Here is a 21,961-nt window from a genome sequence, read left to right as displayed (position 1 = left end):
ACTTTCCTCCCTTGTCCATTTCCTGAAGTGGCTGGAAGTTAATTCTGAGTCAAATGTAGACACCTCAAACAAGGAGGAAAGGACTACAGATTTCAAGATGAAGTGAAATCATCTGCCAGGGGAAACAAAAACCAGAACAGAATCAGGCTCCTCCTCCTCTCTCAATGCCCTGGTTTGAAAAACCACTTCTTCAAAACAGAAGCCAGAAACAAGGAAGCCTAAGATGGACATGAAAGCGAATTCACCGTACACACGTCCACGGCCGCAAAGCCCAAACCAGACCCGGAACGCAACACTGGCAAGCCCGGTAATAAGGCTTTCCTAAAAGCCATCATTAGCCCCAACACTGGGCGACAGGGGCCCGCATGGAAGCGGGAACCACACTCCAACTTCAGTGAGCCTTCACTTCTCGTAACTCGAGGATCGGATAAGAACAGCGGCTCGACGGCTCCAGCAAGGCCCCGAGCAACACCCACCCCCCTCCACCCCGAGGTGGGAGCTGTGCTAACAGAGCTCAGGCGTCCTGGCTGTTTATGAGCCTCTCGTTAGCGTTAAATACATCAGCGATGATGTAAAGCAGCCCTTCAAGGTCTAGACAGGCACACGGTCCACACAGCACGCCCGACGCTGTTTCATCACCTTTCAATAGGGCAAGGCTTCTACGCTGCTGCTCGAGTGCTCACCGTATCTATACCTTTCCCCTTCGTCTCATCTACTTCTCGGGTGATTTGGTGGAAAATTAGCAAGTTCCGAGAGCTACAGGGAGACCAGTGAGGTCATTTTCCTAAACTGGTAATACAACAGGGAAGGGAGTAAAAGCAGGAGCTCCCAAGTGGATTCTGTCGGCTCTAATAGCTGATCATTAAACTGAGGGCTAGACGGTACTGAGCAGCTTTCGGGGAAGCAGCACCAGAGATGGGGGTGGGGGTAGGTTGGAAGGGATGGGTCTTTATCCGAACCTTCTTTATCAACTCCTGAACCTCATACAGTACCGGCGTGTGTGTTGTGTGCTGGCTGAGGGAATAAAGGAGTGACCGGACTGCATCATTCATGCAACAATGAGAGTGGAGAGAATTGAATTTCAGTCCTATCTTCAACCAGCAAAGTTCTACAACAAGATATATGGTCAAGCCACTTAACCTAGCAGGAACTGTTTCATTATTTATGAGGTTAACTGAATGGGTGATATCAAAGAATACTTCTTAGGTCCCATAGATTTTTATTGTTTGAAGTCTGGTTCAGAGCGCCTGGGTGGCTCAGTCAGTTGAGCATCCAACTCTTGATTTCAGCTCAGGTCACGATCTCACGGTTTGTGGGTTTGAACCCCTTCTCAGGCTTTGTTCAGACAGCGGTGAGCCTGCTTGGGATTCTCTCTCTCCCTCTGCCGCATGCATGAATGACCTCTCTCTCTCAAAAATAAACAAACAACCAAAAATACCACTAAATATTTTTAAAAAAATAATAAAGTCTGGTTACGCCACCTCACATCTATTAGGATAGCTACTATTAAAAAACAGAAAATATGAAGTGTTGGTGAGGCTGTAAGGAAACTGGAACGCTTGTGCACTGTCCGTGGAAGGGTAAAATGATGTGGTCATTGTGGAAAACAACATGGCAATTCCTCAAAAGATTCAAAATAGAACTACCATATGGTGCAGCAGTTCCCCTTCTGAGTATACACCCAGAAGAACTAAAACAGTATCTTGAAGACATATGTACGCTCGTGTTCACAGCACTATTATCTCAAGAGCCAAAAGGCAGAAAACTCCAGGTGTCCGTGGATAGATGAATGGATAAACCAGATGTGGTAGATCTGTACAAAGGAAGGTTATCCAGCCCTAAAAGGAAGAAAACTCTGCCCCATGTAATACAGCACAGACGAATCTTGAGGACATTATGCTATGTGAAAGGAACAAGCCACTAAAGGCCAAAAACTGTATGATTCCACTTACATGAGGTGTCTAGAGCCATGAGACTCAGAGACAGAAAGTAAAAAGGTGGATGCCAGGGGCTAGGGGAGAAGAGAAATGGAGAGTTATCATCTAATGGGTACAGAGTTTCAGTTTAAAGTGAAATACGCAGGAGACTGGGATTCGATTCCCTGACGGGGAGCATAAAATGAAATACATTCGGGGCGCCTGGGTGGCTCACTGGGTTAAGCATCTGACTTCGGCTCAAGTCATGATCTCACAGTTCATGGGCTCGAGCCCCATGCCGGGTTCTGTGCAGATAGCCCAAAGCCTGGAACCTGCTTTGGATTCTGTGTCTCCCTCCCTCTCTCTCCCTCCTCTGTTCACACCGTCTCTCTCTCAACAATAAACATTTTTTAAAATTTAAAGATAAAATAAAATGAAATGTGTTCTGGAGACGAATGGTGGCGATGGCTGCACAACGTGAATGTGCTTAGTGTCACTGAACTGCACACTCAATGACTAAAATAGGAAATTTTGTTATGTGTATTTTACCACCATTAAAATTTTTTACCTTAAATAAAAGATGATGTTTACGCCACACAAATAATACCTCAAGACACCTGATTTTAAAATAAAAATATTTTCGGGGCACCTGGGTGGCTCAGTTGGTCAAACATCTAACTCTAGGAGTCAGCTCAGGTCTCGACCTCAGAGCTGTGAGTTCAAGCCCCATGCTGGGCTCGTGCTGGGCATGGAGCTTACTTTAAAAACTAAACTAAATTAATTTTCAGAAGTTTCCCTGATAGTTACCCCTTTCATTCTTCAAGTCAGCAGACGTTCCGTCCCCCACAGGTCTGCAGATGATTTCCACAGTCTTTAGGAGCTCCTCTGTCAGGAACAGGGGACCCCCTCTCATTTCCACTCTTGGGAAGTGTCAAAGAAGTGGAGGAACATGGACCCAGCTGCAGAGCTGGGACGTGGGAAAGCCGGATGGAGAAGCAACCTGACTCCCCAGCCACACCCCACCACTGTGCTGCCTTTCCTGATCTGCCCCCTTGCCCTGCAAATGAGGAAGCAGAGGCCAAGAAAGATTCAGTAACTTCCCAAAGATGCCACAACTGGCCACGTAGGCTCCTGGGCTAGATGTCAGGTCAACCAGTCCCGACTCTTTCCAATGCACCACAGAAGAGCGTATTTGGGGAGAAAGGTAGCCCTGGGGTCCCGCCGCAATGTCCGTGGCAATCCACCGCCACCATGCTCAACCTTCTCTCCATGAACAAATGTCATCTCCTCATTCGTTCCTTTAACTTCACGTATCTAATTTTAAATTTCATTTCATATTTCTTTTTACCATTCATTCAAGGAATCATTTATGAGAACTTAATCTTTCTTTAAAAATGTCCTCTGGACATGTGTTCCCTTACAGCTTCCATTCATTATTCAATCAGCAGATATTTATTAATTGCCTACTAATATGGATGCTAGTAACATGTGTTTCTTCAAGGGCTCCTCTAGTAGAAATGAGGGAACTATTAATTAGTAATTAACTACTACAGAGTGGCATGGAGCACCTGGGTAGCTCAGTCAGTTGACCATCCTTGATTTCAGCTCAGGTCATAATCCCAGGGTCGTGGGAGCGAGTCCCAAGCTGGGCTCCACACCAAGCAGGGAGCCTGCTTAAGATTCTCTCTCTCCCCGTCTCTGTATCCCTCCCCTTCACACGCTCGCTCTCTAAAATTAAATAATTAAAAAATAGACCGTGGCAAACACTGTTGCTATTTAGCATCATCACAAAGCTACCAAACGAAGATAGGAGCAGAACACAACCAAGGGCCAGGATGCCTGGGGCCACCAGAAGTCTTCCAGCAGCAAGCGGCCAGAGTTCCGTGCAAGTTCACCGTCCACTCACAGCATCAACATTCACACTGACCTTTCCCGGTTCTAAAAGGGACTTGGCAATGAGTGAACATTTACGGAGCACAGTACTAAGGCTCATCCTCAAGGAACTGTCAGTATCTCAATTACAAACAAGGACACTAAGGTGCGACGAATCAACTAACTGGCCCGAGGTCACAAAGCAAAAAATGATCTTTCTAGATTCAAGGCCAGACCAGTCCGATTTCAAATACTCTACCTGCCCTACAATTCACTGATGTCTAAGAAATAAAACACACAGGTCGCATTATAATATTAAAGATTTGGATTTTTTTTTTTAATTTTAATATTTTTGAGAGAGACAAAGTACAAGTCGGGGAGGGGCAGACAGAGAGGGAGACACAGAACCTGAAGCCTCCTCCAGGCTCTGAGCTGTCAGCACCGAGCCGGACCCGAAGCTTGAACTCACAAACCATGAGATCATGACCTAAGCTGAAGTCTGACACTTAACCTACTGAGTCACCCAGGCACCCCCAGATTTGGATTTTAAAGTTCATTTGGTTAAGACCAGCGGGAATGCAAATACATTATTTATTCATTCAAAAACTTTTGAGCTCCTCTTAAGGACTGAACCCAGTACTAGGAATGTTACCAGAAGCTAAGAAAAAACTACACATATTTTATCAGTCCTGCTTTCAAGAAGATTACAATCTAGTAAAAGCAATGCCAATCTTGGATTCTGGCAAGGGAGATAAGACATGGATGCAAGCAGCAAGAAGATTACAATCTAGTAAAAGCAATGCTAATCTTGGATTCTGGCAAGGGAGATAAGACATGGATGCAAGCAGATTTCGAATATAAATACAAAACAGAGACCTCTAACATTCCCAGCAGGAGCTAAGAATAAGTGGTGAGCAACAAGACAGTTAAGTGTCACAGGCAGAAGAGAGGCTACTGCTGCCCCTGAAACATGGGTAAGATATGGCTAGGTGGCCAGAAACTGGAAAGGCATCCCCCAGAAAGAAACTCCACCAGAGAAGGTCGAGAGCAGTGCTACCCAGCTGAAAGAAAATGGGAGCCACATAATTTGAATTTTCTAGTAACTGTATTTAAAGAGCTAAAAAGACCAGGCGCCTGGCTGGCTCAGGGGGTAGGGCATGCGACTCTTGATCTGGGGTTGTGAGTTCGAGTCCCATGTCTGGTGCAGATTACTTGAAAATAAAGTCTTTTAAAAAATAAATTAAAAAACAAATACAAAGAACCCGGTGAGGTTAATTTTGATATTCTTTAACCCGATGCATCCAAAGTATCCTCATTTTAACATGTAAACATTGATTCATGATGTAGTTTACATCTATTTTTTCATGCTATGTTTTCAAAACCCAGCATGTGCCTTGCACTTACCACACACCTTCGTGGCACTGGTCACATCTCAAGTGCTCAACAGGCACATGTGGCTAGTGGCTACCCATATGGACACACAGATCTAGAGGCAAACCAAGGAAGACAGGGGGTGGAGGGAGTGTTGTTGTTGAAGGGCAGTAACTAAACCAATTAAGCCAAAGCAATGACTTGATGAGAAATCGTGAAGAGCAAGCTTAAATTTAAGCTGAATTTGGACAAAAGGATGCCAGTAATGGTCTAGGGCAGATGACATGAAGTATCAAACAATGACACAGCTACTGCTCTAACCCCAAGACATCAGACCCCCAGGGACTCTCTGGATTCCATCCCATCAGCCCATCCATCACCCTCAATGGGTCCTGGCCCCCTCGGTCCCTCTGAGGGGCCCTCCGACCTGCCTTGTCTCCCTCTATCAGTTGGACACTATGTATTCGCAGCCATCTCCACAATGATGTCATTACCAACCTGAAGCTCCTTGCTCCCTCCATTTTCTTGAACAACTTGAACAAGCTGTATTCGCCCTTGCTGGAACTAAATTCTGAGTTCCCATCTTTCCAGTCCCCCACCCCAGTTTGCCTACAAGGGTCACTGAATTGGGAGGGGGGCACCAGGCCCTCCAGCTCTAACTTCACCCTCTGCAACTGCCTACTTTTTCCTCACGTGTTCCCAAGTCTCCACCATCCGCCACAGAGGCTCTTCCAAACGTGTCGCAGCTACCCCAGCACCTCCGGCCACCCGAGGGCCCTAACAGTCAGCCGAGAATCCTGCCTCCCGTGTTCTTTAAGACCCCATTCCCTCAACTCCCATCCTCCAAACCTCAAAATCTTTNAGGAGGTTGTCACCTCCCAGGCCCCCTGCCTGGGCTCCCACAGCGATGAGCCACGTGTCCAGCCCACCCTCAGGGCATCTGCAACTCAGCGTCCAACACGCCCATTTCCTTCTGTGCTTCCAGAACTTGCCTTTGAACCCTGCACCGAACAAGCCTTGCCTCTGTCCTGCCCCCTCAAGTCACCTCTTTGTTTCTCTCTTTTGCCGCCAAAGACACTCCCTCAAAATCTCTACTTTCTTCTACTTTTTTTTTACTTAGGTTTCAACTGTCTCTATGCTGTCTCTATTCCTGACCGTGACAACTGGGACGTCCATTCCCAAGTGCTCTTGGGAAAGTTTCCAGTGATTTCTAAACTCCACTTCCAGTGGCCTCTCTCTGAACACAGAAAAGCCAGGAGGAAAAAAAGTAAAAAACCAGCAACGCTACATGTCCACACTGAGACACTCCCCAGTAGGACCCTTCCACCATGTGTACACACACACACACACACACCCTCTTCCTTGGTGCTTCATCTGAGACATTCCGCAGGCAGTCTTTTTTTTTTTTCTTATCTCCCACCTACCTCCTCCCACAGTGCCAACCTCTCTCCTTCCAAGCAGTATTAACACACACACGAGATTGCCTTTTATGATCTTACAGTCCACAGAAACGAGGTCATATTTTAGGTGGTTCTTTGCCTCTTCATTTCTCACGGGAACCCTTCCAGGTCGGGCGGTATGCAAACCCAAGGCACGGATGTGCCGCATTTTATCCGACCATCCCCCTGCTGAAAGCATCCACTCACTTTCCAGGCCTTTGCCACTACAAACAATGCTGCAATAAATACTCTTGTACAAACAAATGACATAGGGCTGCTTTTATTTCTGTGGGATAAAGTCCCAGGAGAGGAACCGCTGGGTCAAAGGCCATGTGCATTCTAAATGTTAATGGACTCTGGCAGAACCCTTTCCGCAGTGGCTGTTCCCACCGGCAATGCTGGGAGACTGCCTCTTCCCAGCACTCCCGGCAGCAGGAGATACTGTCACCCACGACATGTGCTCCAGTCTGACAATGTGATGAGCAAGGTTGAGAGCCCCGCACCTCCACGGCATTCAGCCTTTTCAGAGCCACGTCCTTGGTCTCCTAGTCTGATTTTGTCTCCAAAAATTAAGCAGGAAACAATGTTGTGTCCCGTCCCATTCTCCTCCCTTCACGTGCTCTCCTTTGACAAGACCATTCCTCCACAGGGTTTTTAGTCCTCATTTCTAGGGGCTGAAGCCAAATGTGCACATCCGGCCAAGGCCTCGCTCTTGAGCTCCAGGCTTCTAACTGGTCGCGGGACATTTCTCATAGACGCTGCAGGGACCTCAGTAGGCGCACACCCAAATTCTCCTGGGCTCGCTCCAAATCTGTCCCCCTGTCCCCACGCCACTCTAGTGCCGTCTGCAGGGCGCACCCCCAGGCTTGAACCCACAGGGTCCCTACGCTCTGCCCACATCCAGGCAGTTCTGCATCCCCTCTCTCCTCCATCAGATGCAGGTCCCTCCCGGACCTCCAGGACTCCTGCGACAGCCCGCTCACACCCCCGTCCCCAGCAGGTACCCCGACCTGTCAGTGAGACCCTCCAACGCCTGCCCACGTGCAGCTGAAGTTGAGCCCAAACACCCGCACGGCCCTTCGAAGACCTTCCAGGCTCTGTTCCCATCTCCTCCCCGGTCTCTCGATGGACACCGCCCTCCGGCTCCAAACTCCACAGAAGCGTGTCTGGCGGCCATGGCCACGAGGAGAATCTCTTCTGACAGGAGAGAAACCCGTGACAAGGAACAGAGAAGGTAAATGGATACTTACTAGAATTCCCTCTGCCACTCTGGCCCCGCCAAGGAAATGTCTCTTTCTTAGCTTTAAAGAGGAAAGGCAGTAGATAAAAGAAACTGGGTAAGTACATGAATCACAGAACTTTAACCGACAAGAAGCTACAGGCAGGCATATGTGTGTCCTCCCAAATGACCCAGCCAACACTGAGGATGAAAGAAGAGAAAAACCACCCTACTCTAAAGCATCCTTCCTACGTTTAAACACACAGCAGAGAAGAGTTTCACAGTCACCTCTGTCTCCTGACAGAGTTTCAAGAATCAGACATTCAGAACCGGCTGGCATTCAAACTCAGCAGAAGACCCCAGTCATGTTATAATAGGGAAAAAAAAAAATCACTAGGATGAACTAATCAAAGCTTACTAAACTAAATACGACTTGCAGAGACAAATTGGCATGATAATTCATCTCTACCCGAGTCATCTGAAAAATAGTGACGATGACTTAATAAGCACTTACTTGATGCCCGAGTTAAACTTTGTCCTGAGTAATTGAGGAAGGGCAATAAACAAGAGATACACTCAGGGACCTTAAAGACGACCTGCGCCAGCGAGAGAGAGGAAACCTGCACTAGGAAGGGAGATAAGGGATAAAGAAATAGATTTTCAAGGGCAGAAAGTGAATGCAAATGGAAAGTGAATATGAACAGCCCGAGATAAGTCAAAAGAGATTTCTTGAACTCTGGTGTGTGGAAAAGATCCCTACATTTTTTGGTCAAAGCAAACAGAAAAGTGATCTGTTCCACCTAAGTTTTTTTTTTAAGCCCATCTAACAGTTTCTTAAATGTTTTCTAGCCTAGCAGTGATGATCAGAATCCAAGTTCCAATCGCACTTCACACTTTGGAAAGGCTGCGAGCACAGCACTGCTCCCCCAACCAGGGCTCCGGCGTCTTCTGATGGGAACTGTCACCAATCCATCACCCACTCGTGGTGGGATGCGGCGTCACAGATAATTTAAACAGCTGTCAGAGCTGAGCGGCTCTTCAGAATTCCATCTGGCTTGTAACACACACACACACACACACACACACACACACACACACACACACTGCCCCGCCCCCTCGCCAGAGAGAGCCAGGAGGAAGGATATGAAGTCAGATCCAGCCCCGGCTACATGCCTCACCATATCCTCTGCTACAATACGAATTTTCAAAGTCCTTTTCACGTAGCAGCGGGGAGCACTCAGTCCAAAGCCGTGTGAGAGTACCTAGCACAGTGCCTGATGCCAAAGAGAGATCCAGTGAGTCACTAACAGTGCCTCTCCCCTCTTCCTGCAGCTGCTCAACTGTTCACAGCACGCCAGTTCCAAGGTGCTGCTCCTTAAAGCAAAATCTCAAAGCAATAGGGACAAAATTCTCTGCCAAATATGCGGGACTGACAGAGTACCAAACGGGTGTGGGGATTTATAGAATATCAAACTCGTAACAGAGAGGTATTTGATACTACCTTTCCAGATCACCTACGGCACACGCCCCTTCCATGGCACAGCTGGCCCCAAACCCCAGCTCCACTACAGGGGCCACGAGAACCTTCTTATGCCTGAGAAAGCCTGGGGCCTCCACCACCCCCCCAAGGGGTGAGCAGCGAGGAAGGAGGGAGCAAACTCAGAAGCCCCGGTGTGATGCCCACACTTACCAGGGAGGAGTGGCTAGGCAAGTAATTTCTCTCGCCTCTGTCCTCGGAAGGGAGTCTGGAATGACTCTAAGGTCTCTCCTGGCATTTTAGGATTCAAATAGTTCAAGGGCTCCGAATTCTGCAGGGAACGATTTTAAGGCAGGGTGGGTGGGTACGGGTGTATAGGAGATATTTCTGTAGTAGCATCACAAACTGTCCTGTGCTTAATTCTATAAAATATCATCCTATATTACAGAATCAGGACCTAAAAGGGTTTAGTTGGTGGGTTTGTTTTTGTTTCTAACAACCCCACCCACCCACTCAGCACAGAGGTAGAAAAAAATATGGGTTTTTATAAAACTACATTCAGTCAAAAGCTCAAAAGGGGGGGCGCCTGGGTGGCTCAGTTGGTTAAGTGTCTGACTCTTGATTTCAGCTCAGGTCTCAATCTCACCATTCGTGAGTTCAAGCCTCACATTGGGCTCTGCACAGACAGTGCAGGAGGCTTGGGATTCTCACTCTCCCTCTCTCTGTGCCTTTCCCTCACTCACTCGCTCTCAAAATAAAATAAACTTTTGGGGCGCCTGGGTGGCTCAGTTGGTTAAGCGTCCGACTTCGGCTCAGCTCATGATCTCACGGTTCATGGGCTCGAGCACCGCGTCGGGCTCTGTGCTGACAGCTCAGAGCCTGGAGCCTGCTTCAGATTTTGTGTCTCCCTCTCTCTCTGACCCTCCCCTGCTCACACTATTTCTCTCTCTGTCTCTCAGAAATAAATAAAACATTAAAAAAAATTTTAATAAACTTTTTAAAAAAATGCTCAAAAGGAAGATAAATCCAAATATGTAAGGATTATCTTTCTCTTCCTACTCTGTGAGTTCCTTTTGTCTCAGTAAACTCTCATAGAAAAAAAAAATGAGTAATGTGAAGAGATATACAGTATAAAATGGAACAGAACAATGGAGGGAGGGGGTAGAAGAAATCAGGACCTGGGACATAAAAGGTTTGCAATGAACTGGCCAGAACAGAAGATGTTCTCTTTGACTTTGAGCTCTACTCAAACATTACATGTTATTTATTAACCACTCCCTTTTTTCTTTCTATAAAGAAATTCAGCACAGTATCAGCTTTGATATATTTATACCACTTCTCTTGGAGAAAGGCCAGAGCCTACATTTGGTTTTAAAAAGAAGGTTCTTCCTGCATGGAAGCTATCTCAGAAAGCCAAAGCACACGTCCAGAAAAGCTGAGCCTCTTGCTAACTTTTCCCAAGCCGACAGTAGCAGAGCACCATTTGGTACCCACCAGAATCCCTCCAGAAGTATCAAAAGGCTGCCAACTTCTCAACGCATTTACAAGAACAATCCTGAAAAAGTGTTTGTTTGCAGACGCATTCCATTTTTACTAGTATGCCCATCAAAAGTTTATGGTCTCTTCAGGGAGAGTTCACTGGTTTTAGTGACTTGGCCAAATACCAAAATAGCTGTAATTAAATGGATTGCTGAGAGGCAGATAAGGTATAAAAATTGATCACAATCCAAGAGGAACTAAAACGATGCTTCGTACTTGTTTAAATTATATACTAGTCACGAGGTCACTGTCAGACACACCTCTGGGAGAGAAACAGATCAACAGGACTGAAGGAAGCAGTGTGTGCACGGAGGCAAACCATTTCACGGTTCAGCACGGAGACTGGCTGCAGTGACTGTGTTGTTCAAAATATTTCATACCCGATTATCTTCATGGGATAAGAAAAATCTGAGAAGCCACACAATCTCAATCGAGCTCATTTGAATGATAGGTTGAGACACTCGGGAAATAGCAGCATATGGTCAAGTCCAAGGGGGAGAGCGCTTCTAATTTAAATGATCAAACACAAACTAAATAGCCACCCCAAAGTTTCCTAACGAATGTCAATTCCGAAACAACGTCCCCACCCCTTAAAATGAAAATTACTTCTTGCAAATTGAGTGGCCACCTCACCTATCTAAGGAATCTTTTTTTTTTTTAACATCACTCCATGTCATCAAGTGCTCACCCAACATTAATAAGGCCTGAAAGGAATTGCTCTTAAGTTTTTTGTTTTGTTTTGACCTACTTCCCAGGCTTGAGAAAATGAGCAGCCTATTGATTTATGTATAGATACACAGCAATAGTTCCCACGTGCCCTAAGCCCCTCACCTCTAGGGAAACAAACTAAAATAAAACTGATAACCTGTGATTCAGAGGGTAGATCCATAACGGGTTTTTTGTTTTTTGTTTGTTTGTATAGTTTATTTACTTTTGAGACAGAGAGAAAGTGAGCATGAGCTGTGGAGGGGCAGAGAGAGAGGGAGACACAGAATCTGAAACAGGCTCCGGGCTGCCAGCACAGAACTCGATGCGGGGCTCAAACCCACGAACCGCGAGATCATGACCTGAGTCGAAGTCAGACGCCTAACCGACTAAGCCACCCAGGTGCCCCGGTCCATAACATTTTAAAGGATCTGTTGTGATTCTACCATGGTAAAACTTTGAAGATGGTCATGGGAATCCCACGAGTACACGGGACAGGTTGCTACGAACCACAGGCATTATTACCACATCAGTCAGTCAGCACGAACGTTAGCACCGGGTAACGCGCAGAGGTAGGTAAGGTGGCTCTGGTTTCCACATAGTTAAGAACAAGCAAACACGAGTGTCTGTTGGCTTCCAGAAGCCTCAGGTACTGTACCCACGACGGGAGCGCCATGAACTCCCAGGGACCTCAGCAAGGCCCTTTGTCCCCAAGAGCCCGTCAAACCCGCCCGCTGGGTGATGCCTCAAACCCATCCTCAGGGTCGCTGTCCAGTCTTCACTTCAGCCCTGCCAACCTTTTCCCAGAAAATACTCTGCTGATTTCTATCCCGTCCCCTCATGTTAAAAGTCATTCTTGAAGGAAAGGCACGAAAGCGTAAGGAAGGCCTGACGCAGACATACATATTTTAGAAACGCACTTAAGTAATTAAGAAGAACCCTATTCCCAGACAGAGACCCTCTGCTTTAAGGCTCTGACATGTTCTGTGAATCCTTCAGAGATATTCCATGGTGTCTACCTGTCTATATCATTCATTCATATATACACACAAACATATGTATGTATACCTCTATGTGGATGTGTGTATATACCCTGTAGTAATTATACATCCAGACATAACCCTATATATATACACCCATATATAACCCTTTATATAAACATATCCATATATATATACATATATATGAGAGACATTATTTTGCCTTATAACTTAATATACTTATATGTGATGATTATTTTTAGTTGTCAACTTAGAGGGTGTTCTGGGATGAGATTAGCATTTAAATCAATGAACTCTGAGTTAAAAAGGTTGCCCTTCATAATGTGAGTAGACCTCATCCAATCACTTGAAGGCCTGACTAGAATAAAAAGACCTGCTTGAAAACAGCAGGGAGGAAAACTTCCAAGTTCATCCCACAAGGCCAGCATTACCCCAATACTAAAACCAGATAAAGACACCATAAAGAAAGGGAACTACAGGCTAGTATCTCTGATGAACACAAACACAAAAATTCTCAACAAAATACTAGCAAAATTAATGCAACAATACAGTTTTAAAAATCCTTCACCACAATCAAGTAGGATTTGTTCCTGAATTGCCCAGGTGGTTCAATATTGGCAAAATCAATTAGGGTCATACATTGTATCAATAAAAGAAATGATAATAAGAACCATTTGCTCATTTCAACAGATGCAGAAAAAGTACAACATCCATTCATGACAAAAACCCTCAACAAAGTAGGCTTAGAAGGAGAGGGAACATACCTCAACATCATAAAGGCCATACACGAAAAACCCACAACACACATTAATGGTGAAAGACTGAGAGCTTTTCCCTAAGGTCACGAATAAGAAAAGGATGTCCACTCTCACCTTGTTTATTCAACATAGTACTGGAAGTCCTAGCCACAAGCAATCAGATGACACAAAGAAATAAAAGGCATCCAAGCAATAAACTATTTAAGGGGAAAAAAAAAGGAAAAAGAAAAAAAATAATGAATAAATCCCCAATAGAAAAAAAATTTTTTTTAAATAAAAGGGAGAAGAAGGGGGGAAATGGTGGGGGAAAGCGAGAGAGGCAAACCATGAGAGACTCTTGAATGCTGAGAAACAAACTGAGGACTGATGGATGTGGGGGGAAGGGGGGAGATGGGCATGGAGGAGGGCACTTGTGGGGATGAGCACTGGGTGTTATATGGAAACCAATCTGACAAAGAACTATTTGTAAAAAAAAAAAAAAAAAAAAAAAACCCATGAAAAAATAAATAAATAAAAGGCATCCAAATAGGTAAGGGAGACATAAAACGTTCACTATTTGCAGATGATACAATACTCTATATAAAAAACCCTAAAGACTCCACCTAAAAGCTGCTAAACTGACTAATGAATTCAGTAAAGTCAGAAGATAGAAAATTCAATGTAAATAAATCTGTGGCATTTTTATACACCAATAATGAAGCAGCACAAACAGAAATTAAGAAAACAATCCCATTTACAACCGCATCAAAAATAATAAAATACCTAAGAATAAACTTAACCACCGACGAGAAAGATCTGTACTGAAATCTATAAAACACTCATGAAAGAAATCGAAGACAAAAGAAATGGAAAGAGATTCCATGCACATGGATTGGAACAAATATCATTAAAATGTCAATACTACCCAAAGCAATCACACACATTCAATGCAATCCCTATCATACCAACAGCATTGTTTACAGAGCTAGAAAAAACAATTCTAAAATACGTACAGCACCACAAAAGACCCTGAAAAGCCAAAGAAATTTTAAAAAATAAAACCAAAGCTGTTGGCATCACAATTCCTGACTTCAAGTTTTCTTACAAAGCTGCAGTCATCAAGACAGTATGGTAGTGGCACAAAAACAGACACATAGATCAATAAAACAAAACAAAAAACCTAAAATAAACCCACAGTCATATGGCCAATTAACCTCTGGTGAGGTAGAAAAGAACATCCAATAGAAAAATGTCTTTTCAACAAATGGTAATGGGAAAACTGGATAGCAACATGCAAAAGAATGAAACGGGACCACTTTCTTGTACAAAAATAATTTTAAAATGGATAAAAGACCTACATGTGAGACAGGAAGTGATAAAAATCCTAGAAAAGAGCACAGACAGTAATTTCTTTGACATTGGCCAGAGCAACTTTTTTCTAGATAGGTCCCCCGAGGCAAGGGAAACAAAAACAAACTGTGGGGACTACATCAAAATAAAAACTTCTGCAAGGCAAAGGAAACAAACAAAACTAAAAGGCAACCTATGTTATGGGAGAAGATATTTACAAATGATGTAGTCAATAAAGGGTTAGTATCCAAGATGTATCAAGAACTTAACATAACTCAGCACCTAAAAAAAATAATACAATTTAAAAATGGGCAGAAGACATGAACAGGCATTTCTCCAAAGAAGACACACAGACACATGAAGATGTTCATCCTCACTTATCAGGGAAATGCAAATAAAAGCATGAGATAACCCCTCACACCTGTCAGTGGCTAAAATCAACAGCACAAGAAACAGGTGTTGGTGAGGATGTACAGAAAAAGGAACCCTCATGCACTATTGGTGAGAATGCAAACTGGTGCAGGTGCATAGAAAACAGTATGGAGGTTCCTCAAAAAGCTAAAAATAAAACTACCCTATAATCCAGCAGGGGCACTACTGGGTATTTACCCAAAGAATACAAAAACACTAATTCAAAAAAGCATGTGCACCCCTGTGTTTATAGCAGCATTATTTACAATAGCCAAAATATGTAAGCAGCCCAAGTGTCTACCGATTGGTGAATGGATAAAGTAAACGTACTAAACACATACAATGGAATATTATGCAGCCATTAAAAAATGAAATCTTGCGATTTGCAATGACAGGGATGGATCTAGACAGTTTAACACTAAGAGAAATATGTCAGAGAAAGACAAATACCATATGATTGCATGCTTATGTAGAATTTAAGGAACAAAACAAATGAACAAAGGCAGAGGTGGAGTGGGGAGGGGCAGACAAACCAAGAAACTGACTCCTAACTTACAGATCACAAACTGATGGTTACCAGAGGGGGAAGTGTGTGGGGGAATGGGAGGAACAGGTGATCGGGATTAAGGAGTGTGTTGTGATAAGCACTGGCTGATTAAACTAAAAACTTTTTTAAAATGTTGAAAAAGACTTGCCCTGCCTGAACAAGACTTTATCAGATTTTATCTGCACCATCAGCTCTCCTGGGGCTGTCTGTCCACATTGAAGATTTTGGATTTATCAGCCTCCATGATCATGTGAGCCACTTCCTTATAATAAAACTCTTTCTGAATGGATATTATATACATGTATATCCTAATATACCTTATATAACCCTAAAATACTATATATGATACACACAATGCATATATATGTGCACATATACACACGTATATAAATATCGATATACATAGAACTAAAAGTTTCAAGAAATAGTTATTCTTACCACACTGCAATAGATTTGGAGATCCTCTATTCCAGATTCATTATTCCACCTCATGTATGTCTCAGTATGGGTACTGGTCAAAAAAAAAAAAAAGTCAGAAAGCCACTGGAATTTAAAAAAAAAAAAATCTATCCTTAGAATCAAAAAAAAAGTTTGAAAAAACCCAGAAACACTGTTTTATTCAAAAGGCTGTCTACTGCAAACAGTGTTCTGTACCTGAATATCTTCACGTAACATACCACAGAAATCTTTCCATATTTATGGATTTTTGTGTCTATGTAGACCTTTTATTATAGGGACAGTGAGATAAGGAAAAAGTAGAATGAAAATGAGGGTTTACGAAAGCCCAAAGCAGAGAATCACTGAGTCCCAAAGTCAAGTTTAAACTCATTCACAATTTAACCCTAGGCTGATTTACGGTTTCCATAAAGTGGATAACAAAAAGAACAAAGGGTAGGAGAGGCAGACATCTTCTTTGGACATCGGTGTCCTAGGAGAGCTTCCATTCTCTTTACTGCTCTCCCTCCCATCTATTTTCCAACAAAGATTCCAGTAAAGATTAGGAAATTCAATTTCAGGCTTGGCCAGAAGACTTACAAGAACAGGTTAAATTATATGAATTCAATTACACATACTTACTAAAAAAAAAAAAGGCAGGAAGGTATATCCCTGTAACCCAAATGGGCCCCTCTCCCTTCCCCTCTCAGCTTCCTTTCTTACTCATTTCTCCATTTTTACCTGAAATGAGCTGTAAATCTGTGACCAGGAAAGTCTCAAACCTGTTTACTTCCTACCTAATCATATATCCCAAACACGGTTTCTTACAGATCAGATTCTTTCAACTTTTAAAGCACAGATCAGCACAGATCAGATTCTTTCAACTTTTTAAGTAGCAGTGTGAAGCATCAAGAGCATACAGATTCAGAGAGAATGGTACCAATGCCTGGGCCTTAGAAAATCTCTTCCACCGGATTCAGGGCTACATTCAGTTATCTGGAGGGCCCCCGGGGGCTTTCCCCACTCCCATCCCTTGGGAGTAAGACAAAAGGGTACTTGAATCCTTTGGTCCTCTGCCCTGGCTGTAATTCACACAATTCCAGTTTGTCTCTTCTGTATGCTGGAATTTCACAAAAGATGTAGTTTGGAACAAAAGATTCCTCTAATTTCAAAGGTGTGAAAACCACCAATATAGAACCGTTCACAAATAGGAAAACAGAAACTCAGAGAAGCTGAATGGTACCCATGGAGTGGATCTCCAGCCCTTTTCAGTGCCGACCAGAACTGGCCCTCCAGGGCAGGACTGCCCCAAATGTGGGCCGGGATCAACAGAAGCAGCACCTCTTGGAAACTTGTGAAAATTCTCAGGCCAATCCTGGATCCTAATCGGAAAGGGAGACTGTGGGAGGGTGGGGCCCAGCAATCTGTTTTTTAACAAACCCTCCAGGTGATTCTGATGCCGTGAAGTTTGAGGATCTCTGTTCTGGAGCAAAGCCCATTGTTGTTGCCATTATTCTCTTCCTCTTCTTAATCCCACATCTGTACTCAATCACACAAGAAATAACTGCCCCAAAATACTGAACCTAAGTACAGACTCACCCACTGAAAAAAGACGTCGTGGTGAGGTATTCAAACACAGCTATAATGCAGTCAAATGAGTTTCTTTTTTCACGATAAGAAAAAGGAGGGTTGGATCCAAGTTTTAAAGTTTTCAAAGAATAATTCAAGAGGGTAGGGTTCACTAATATTTCAGAGATTAAACCTCAAAAGGGGTGAGCAATGCTGAGAAACTTATTTTCAGAAAACCAGTCATGGTACCTCAATCTGTGATCAGGAGTATCTTAGAACACACCAAAAAGAGACAGATAGAACACAAGAAGATTTTTAAACTATGAGACGGCTCCTTCTAGAAAAATCTGGTTCCGATCCTTGAAAATCAGTAGAAGTACAACCATTTCTCTCCCCCAGCCTGAGGTGATGAATTCCACCAGACCTCAGAGGTTATACGGTTTGAGGTACAAACCCATCATCTACACAGGTGAATTTGCTGACCTTCTGCAAAATAAACATACAAGAGGTGCTACACCGACCAGCTGCTGTGAACCGTACCTCAAGTTCAGGCTATTTCAACCAATTTCACAAATGCCAAATGACAAATTACAACATGAAGCTTGAACATCTAAAATTAAGAAACAGCATGAGAATCCTACTCCTCAGACCCCTACTTATTTTTTCCTTGATGAAATAAAATCTTTCAAATTAGTTCCTATGAAGCACTCGGTAGATGAACTTTCATCGAGAAAAGGAAATACCATATATACCAAAGAGGAGAGGCTTCGGGGAGGGGTGAAAGAGGGAGAAGTTGTGAGCTAACTTGCTGAACTGACTAACGTGAAGCATGTAACTGGCTCACCAAGAACATTAACGTTGCCACAGCCTCCACTCATTTATTCACTTCAGATTAATTAGTATAAAGGGATGCACTGCAGTTAATGGAGACTTGATAGGTAAAGCCCTCATCTCTTAGCAACCTTACCCCCCACCCCCACCCCACACAAACTCCCACTGTATGCATGTACCTGCAAAAACCCGCCAAACACTCCAACAGCAAAGATACAAGACCTGAAAACCAGGCCTCAGACCACAACTCCAGGGTGATTTCTGACTGAAGAGTCAACTTCCTTTCCTTGGACTATATTCACTTCCATTGCAAGGCTGCAGGTAACCGTGTTTTTAACTGAGAGCCCGTTTGGAAGCATGGCCCCTCTGCCTTACCACAGAAAGCCAGTCCCCCACCCCGCCCCAACTATCTTTATAGACTCATTATAGGCAAACCAACGGAAGACGTTAGTAATCAAAACCAAAATGTATTGTGAATGACACGGACAACTGCTTTGTAATTACTTTGTTGACGGGGAGCACACGTTGATAGACTTTAAGATATCAGTCGTTGCTTTTTTAAAACCATCCACAAAAACGTCACAGCTATTTATAAACATGAAGGCAAGACAAAGTCATATTTCCTCTTACACAAAATAAAGGGGTGAACTAGATGGGTCCTCCGGATGCTTTCAGCTCGAATAGTGTAGACAGGGTCCTCAAATTCCCCACGCACAGAGTGCTAGGAAAAAGTCCCTTTCTCGTTGCGCAGATGATGCGATCTGCTTTAACCGACATAATCAACCCCAGTTGTGGGCCATTCTCGCTCTGTCAAGCTGTGCATTCCTTTGGGGAAGCCCTGAAGTGCACCAATGAAGATGTTATTGCTTCTGCTGATTCCAAAAAGCCACAGGTTTGGTTCCACTCCCACAGAAAATCTGAAAGCTTTCCTGGTTCTTTGACGGAGTGCTCACAGCAGGTCGTGCTGGCGGGTAAGCCAAGAGAAGTCTGACGAATCCTGGAACCTAAGCCCTGCTCTGCTTGCACGAACTTCTGACATGCAGAATTAAAGCACGTCGTTTCACTTCCCCCACACATCAAGCTTCTCTCCTGAGAAATGGGTTGAATTACAAGCTTTCTAAGGTCATTCTGTTCTAAAATGCTTATGGATACATGACAGCAAGGAAAGTAACAGAGCGCGGTTTGTGATCTGGGACATGTTTAATATGTGTATGTGAATGGAAATCCTCATGTCTGTACCGCTATTATTCTTCAAAGTTTGTCCTGTTTGCTGCACACAGAGACAGAAATGTACTGAAATTCTTCAAGAATCTCTAATGCATTCTATAAATATTTGAAGATTTTCCTTTAGACACCACGTAAATGACAGGAGGTGTGACTTAACGTTGACGATAAATGGGTAGGAGCCCATCCCACTTGCAGAACTACCCATTTACTGATTTGCTGAAAATTCCAAGTGCCGGCTGCCAACTGTGTGGACACCATTCAAGTTTTGCTCAATTTTCTAACTAATAAGATTTATCAATGGGGCGCCTGGGTGGCTTAGTCGGTTAAGCGTCTGACTTTCGCTCAGGTCATGATCTCGCGGTTCGTGGGTTCGAGCCCCGCGTCAGGCTCTATGCTGACTGCCAGCTCAGAGCCTGGAGCCTATTTCAGGGTCTGTGTCTCCCTCTCTCTCTGACCCTTCCCTGCTCATGCTGTCTCTCTCTCTCTCTATCCTAGAAATAAATAAAAATAAAAAATAAAAAAAACAATCTTCACTTTAAAAAAAAGATTTATCAAGCCACCAAAATTTAGTGTCTGTGACAGACAGCTCTTTGGAAAATGCCACACTGCAATGACATTCTCAACAAATACACAGGCTCCAGCAACATCAACCATCCTTCTGGACCCAATTTCCTCACACATTTAGACTAATGGCCAAGGCAGGACTCATTATGGTTGGATTTGGGGACATCCCCCGACATTTAGACAGATCATTTTAAAATCTCGATGACACTGGGGAGCCTGGGTGGCTCAGTCGGTTAAGCGTCCAACTTCAGCTCAGGTCATGATCTCACGGTTCGTGAGTTCGAGCCCCGTGTCGGGCTCTGTGCCGACAGCTCAGAGCCTGGAGCCTGCTTTGGATTCTTTGTCTCCCTCTCTCTCTGACCCTCTCCCGCTCATGCTCTGTCTCTCTCTCTCTCTCTCTCTCTCAGAAATAAACATTAAAAAAACTTTTTTAAGTAAAAAAATAAAAAATAAAATCTCGATGACATGGAAACCTGCAGTAGAACTAGCAAAACGCCGCTTGTTAGAGTCTCTTGGAAAGATAGAAATGGGTTCTAGGGTTTATGGAAGAGACAGAAATGCTTTTCTGTTAACAGTTATTACAAAATAGATGTTCTTAAATACACTGAAATATTCTCTACTGGTGTTCAGTTTTTTTAATGTTTATTTATTTTTGAGAGAGACAGAGTGTGAGCAGGGGAGGAGCAGAGAGAGAGAGGGAGACACAGAATCAGAGCCGTCAGCACAGAGCCCGGCGCGGGGCTTGAACTCACAGACCGGGAAATCACGACCTGAGCCGAAGCCAGACGCTTTGTCAACTAAGCTATCAGGTGCCCCTGGTGTTCACTTTTAATATGCTTATAATTAATACATTTAACAAATCTTTTCTTTAAATGTTTCTTTTAAAAAAATGGTGCCTGTCAAACAGCAAATCATAAATCAATCAGAAGCAGGGGAAACCACTGCATTTATAGGTGGATGACATCCAAGTGTCCTGGCCCTCTCTGACAAAGTAACAGGTCCTCCCAATCTGGGTCAAGACACTTCAGGCCAGCACCACGCAGGGGAAGGACCCAGGAAAGGGTGCCGGGACCCTACCCTCACACCCCCACCTCCTCTCCAGGCTGGGTGTCCTACCAGGGCAATGGTCAGTCACCCAAAGGGTAGGGTTTCTCAAACTACAAAGAGCCACCAGCAACACCTGATGTGCTCGAAAGGTGCGCCCCGGGTCCCCAGAATCACCAAGTAAGCTCCAGGAATCTGCACTTCAAACCTGCAGTTAGAGTGAACTTTTAACTCCCAGACGGATGGGCAAATTCAAGTTTGAGAACTGCCGTCTCTGGCTTCAGTTTCTCCACCTCTAAGAGAAGGTAGCAAGACCTGACCGTTACCTAAGTCCTCTCCTGACTGGTGTCCACGATCCACGCGCTAAGACTCAGCAATGCCAGGGTGCCCGGGCGGTGGGGGTGAAGCGCTAGACTCTCCATATCGGCTCAGGTTGCGGTCTCTATGGTGGTGAGGTTGAGCCTGAAGGCGGTGCTGAGTGTGGAGCCTGCTTGGGATTCTCCTCTCCCCACCCCTACCCCGGTCCCTCCCCACTCTGCACACACTCACTAAACTCTCAAAAATAAATAAATAAACATAAAAAAGATTCAACGATGCCATCACGTTACGGACATTTTCACAGGAGCTCCACCTAGGGACCAATGTGGCTATTTTGTGCCACACATACTCCACGTGGCTACTGTGTCTACACATCTATACCCGCCCAC

General features: G+C 44.2%; 2 pseudogenes across 1 annotated transcript in view; one reads left to right on the top strand and one right to left on the bottom strand.

Annotated features, from left to right (window-relative positions):
- LOC144224201 (rho guanine nucleotide exchange factor TIAM2 pseudogene) overlaps positions 1-16,097 on the bottom strand; it is a 98,614-nt pseudogene extending 82,517 nt beyond the window's left edge. Inside the window, exon 1 of the transcript XR_013332981.1 lies at positions 16,023-16,097. The product of XR_013332981.1 is annotated as a rho guanine nucleotide exchange factor TIAM2 pseudogene (transcript). The remainder of the gene's footprint in view (positions 1-16,022) is intronic.
- LOC144224200 (glyceraldehyde-3-phosphate dehydrogenase pseudogene) overlaps positions 1-21,961 on the top strand; it is a 37,551-nt pseudogene that overhangs the window by 7,710 nt on the left and 7,880 nt on the right.

Source organism: Crocuta crocuta, unplaced genomic scaffold, assembly GCF_008692635.1.
Source record: "Crocuta crocuta isolate KB4526 unplaced genomic scaffold, BGI_CrCroc_1.0 scaffold11, whole genome shotgun sequence".
Lineage (NCBI taxonomy): Eukaryota > Metazoa > Chordata > Mammalia > Carnivora > Hyaenidae > Crocuta > Crocuta crocuta.
The sequence above is the reverse complement of the archived record's forward strand: the minus strand, read 5'-3'. Positions and strand labels throughout refer to the sequence as shown.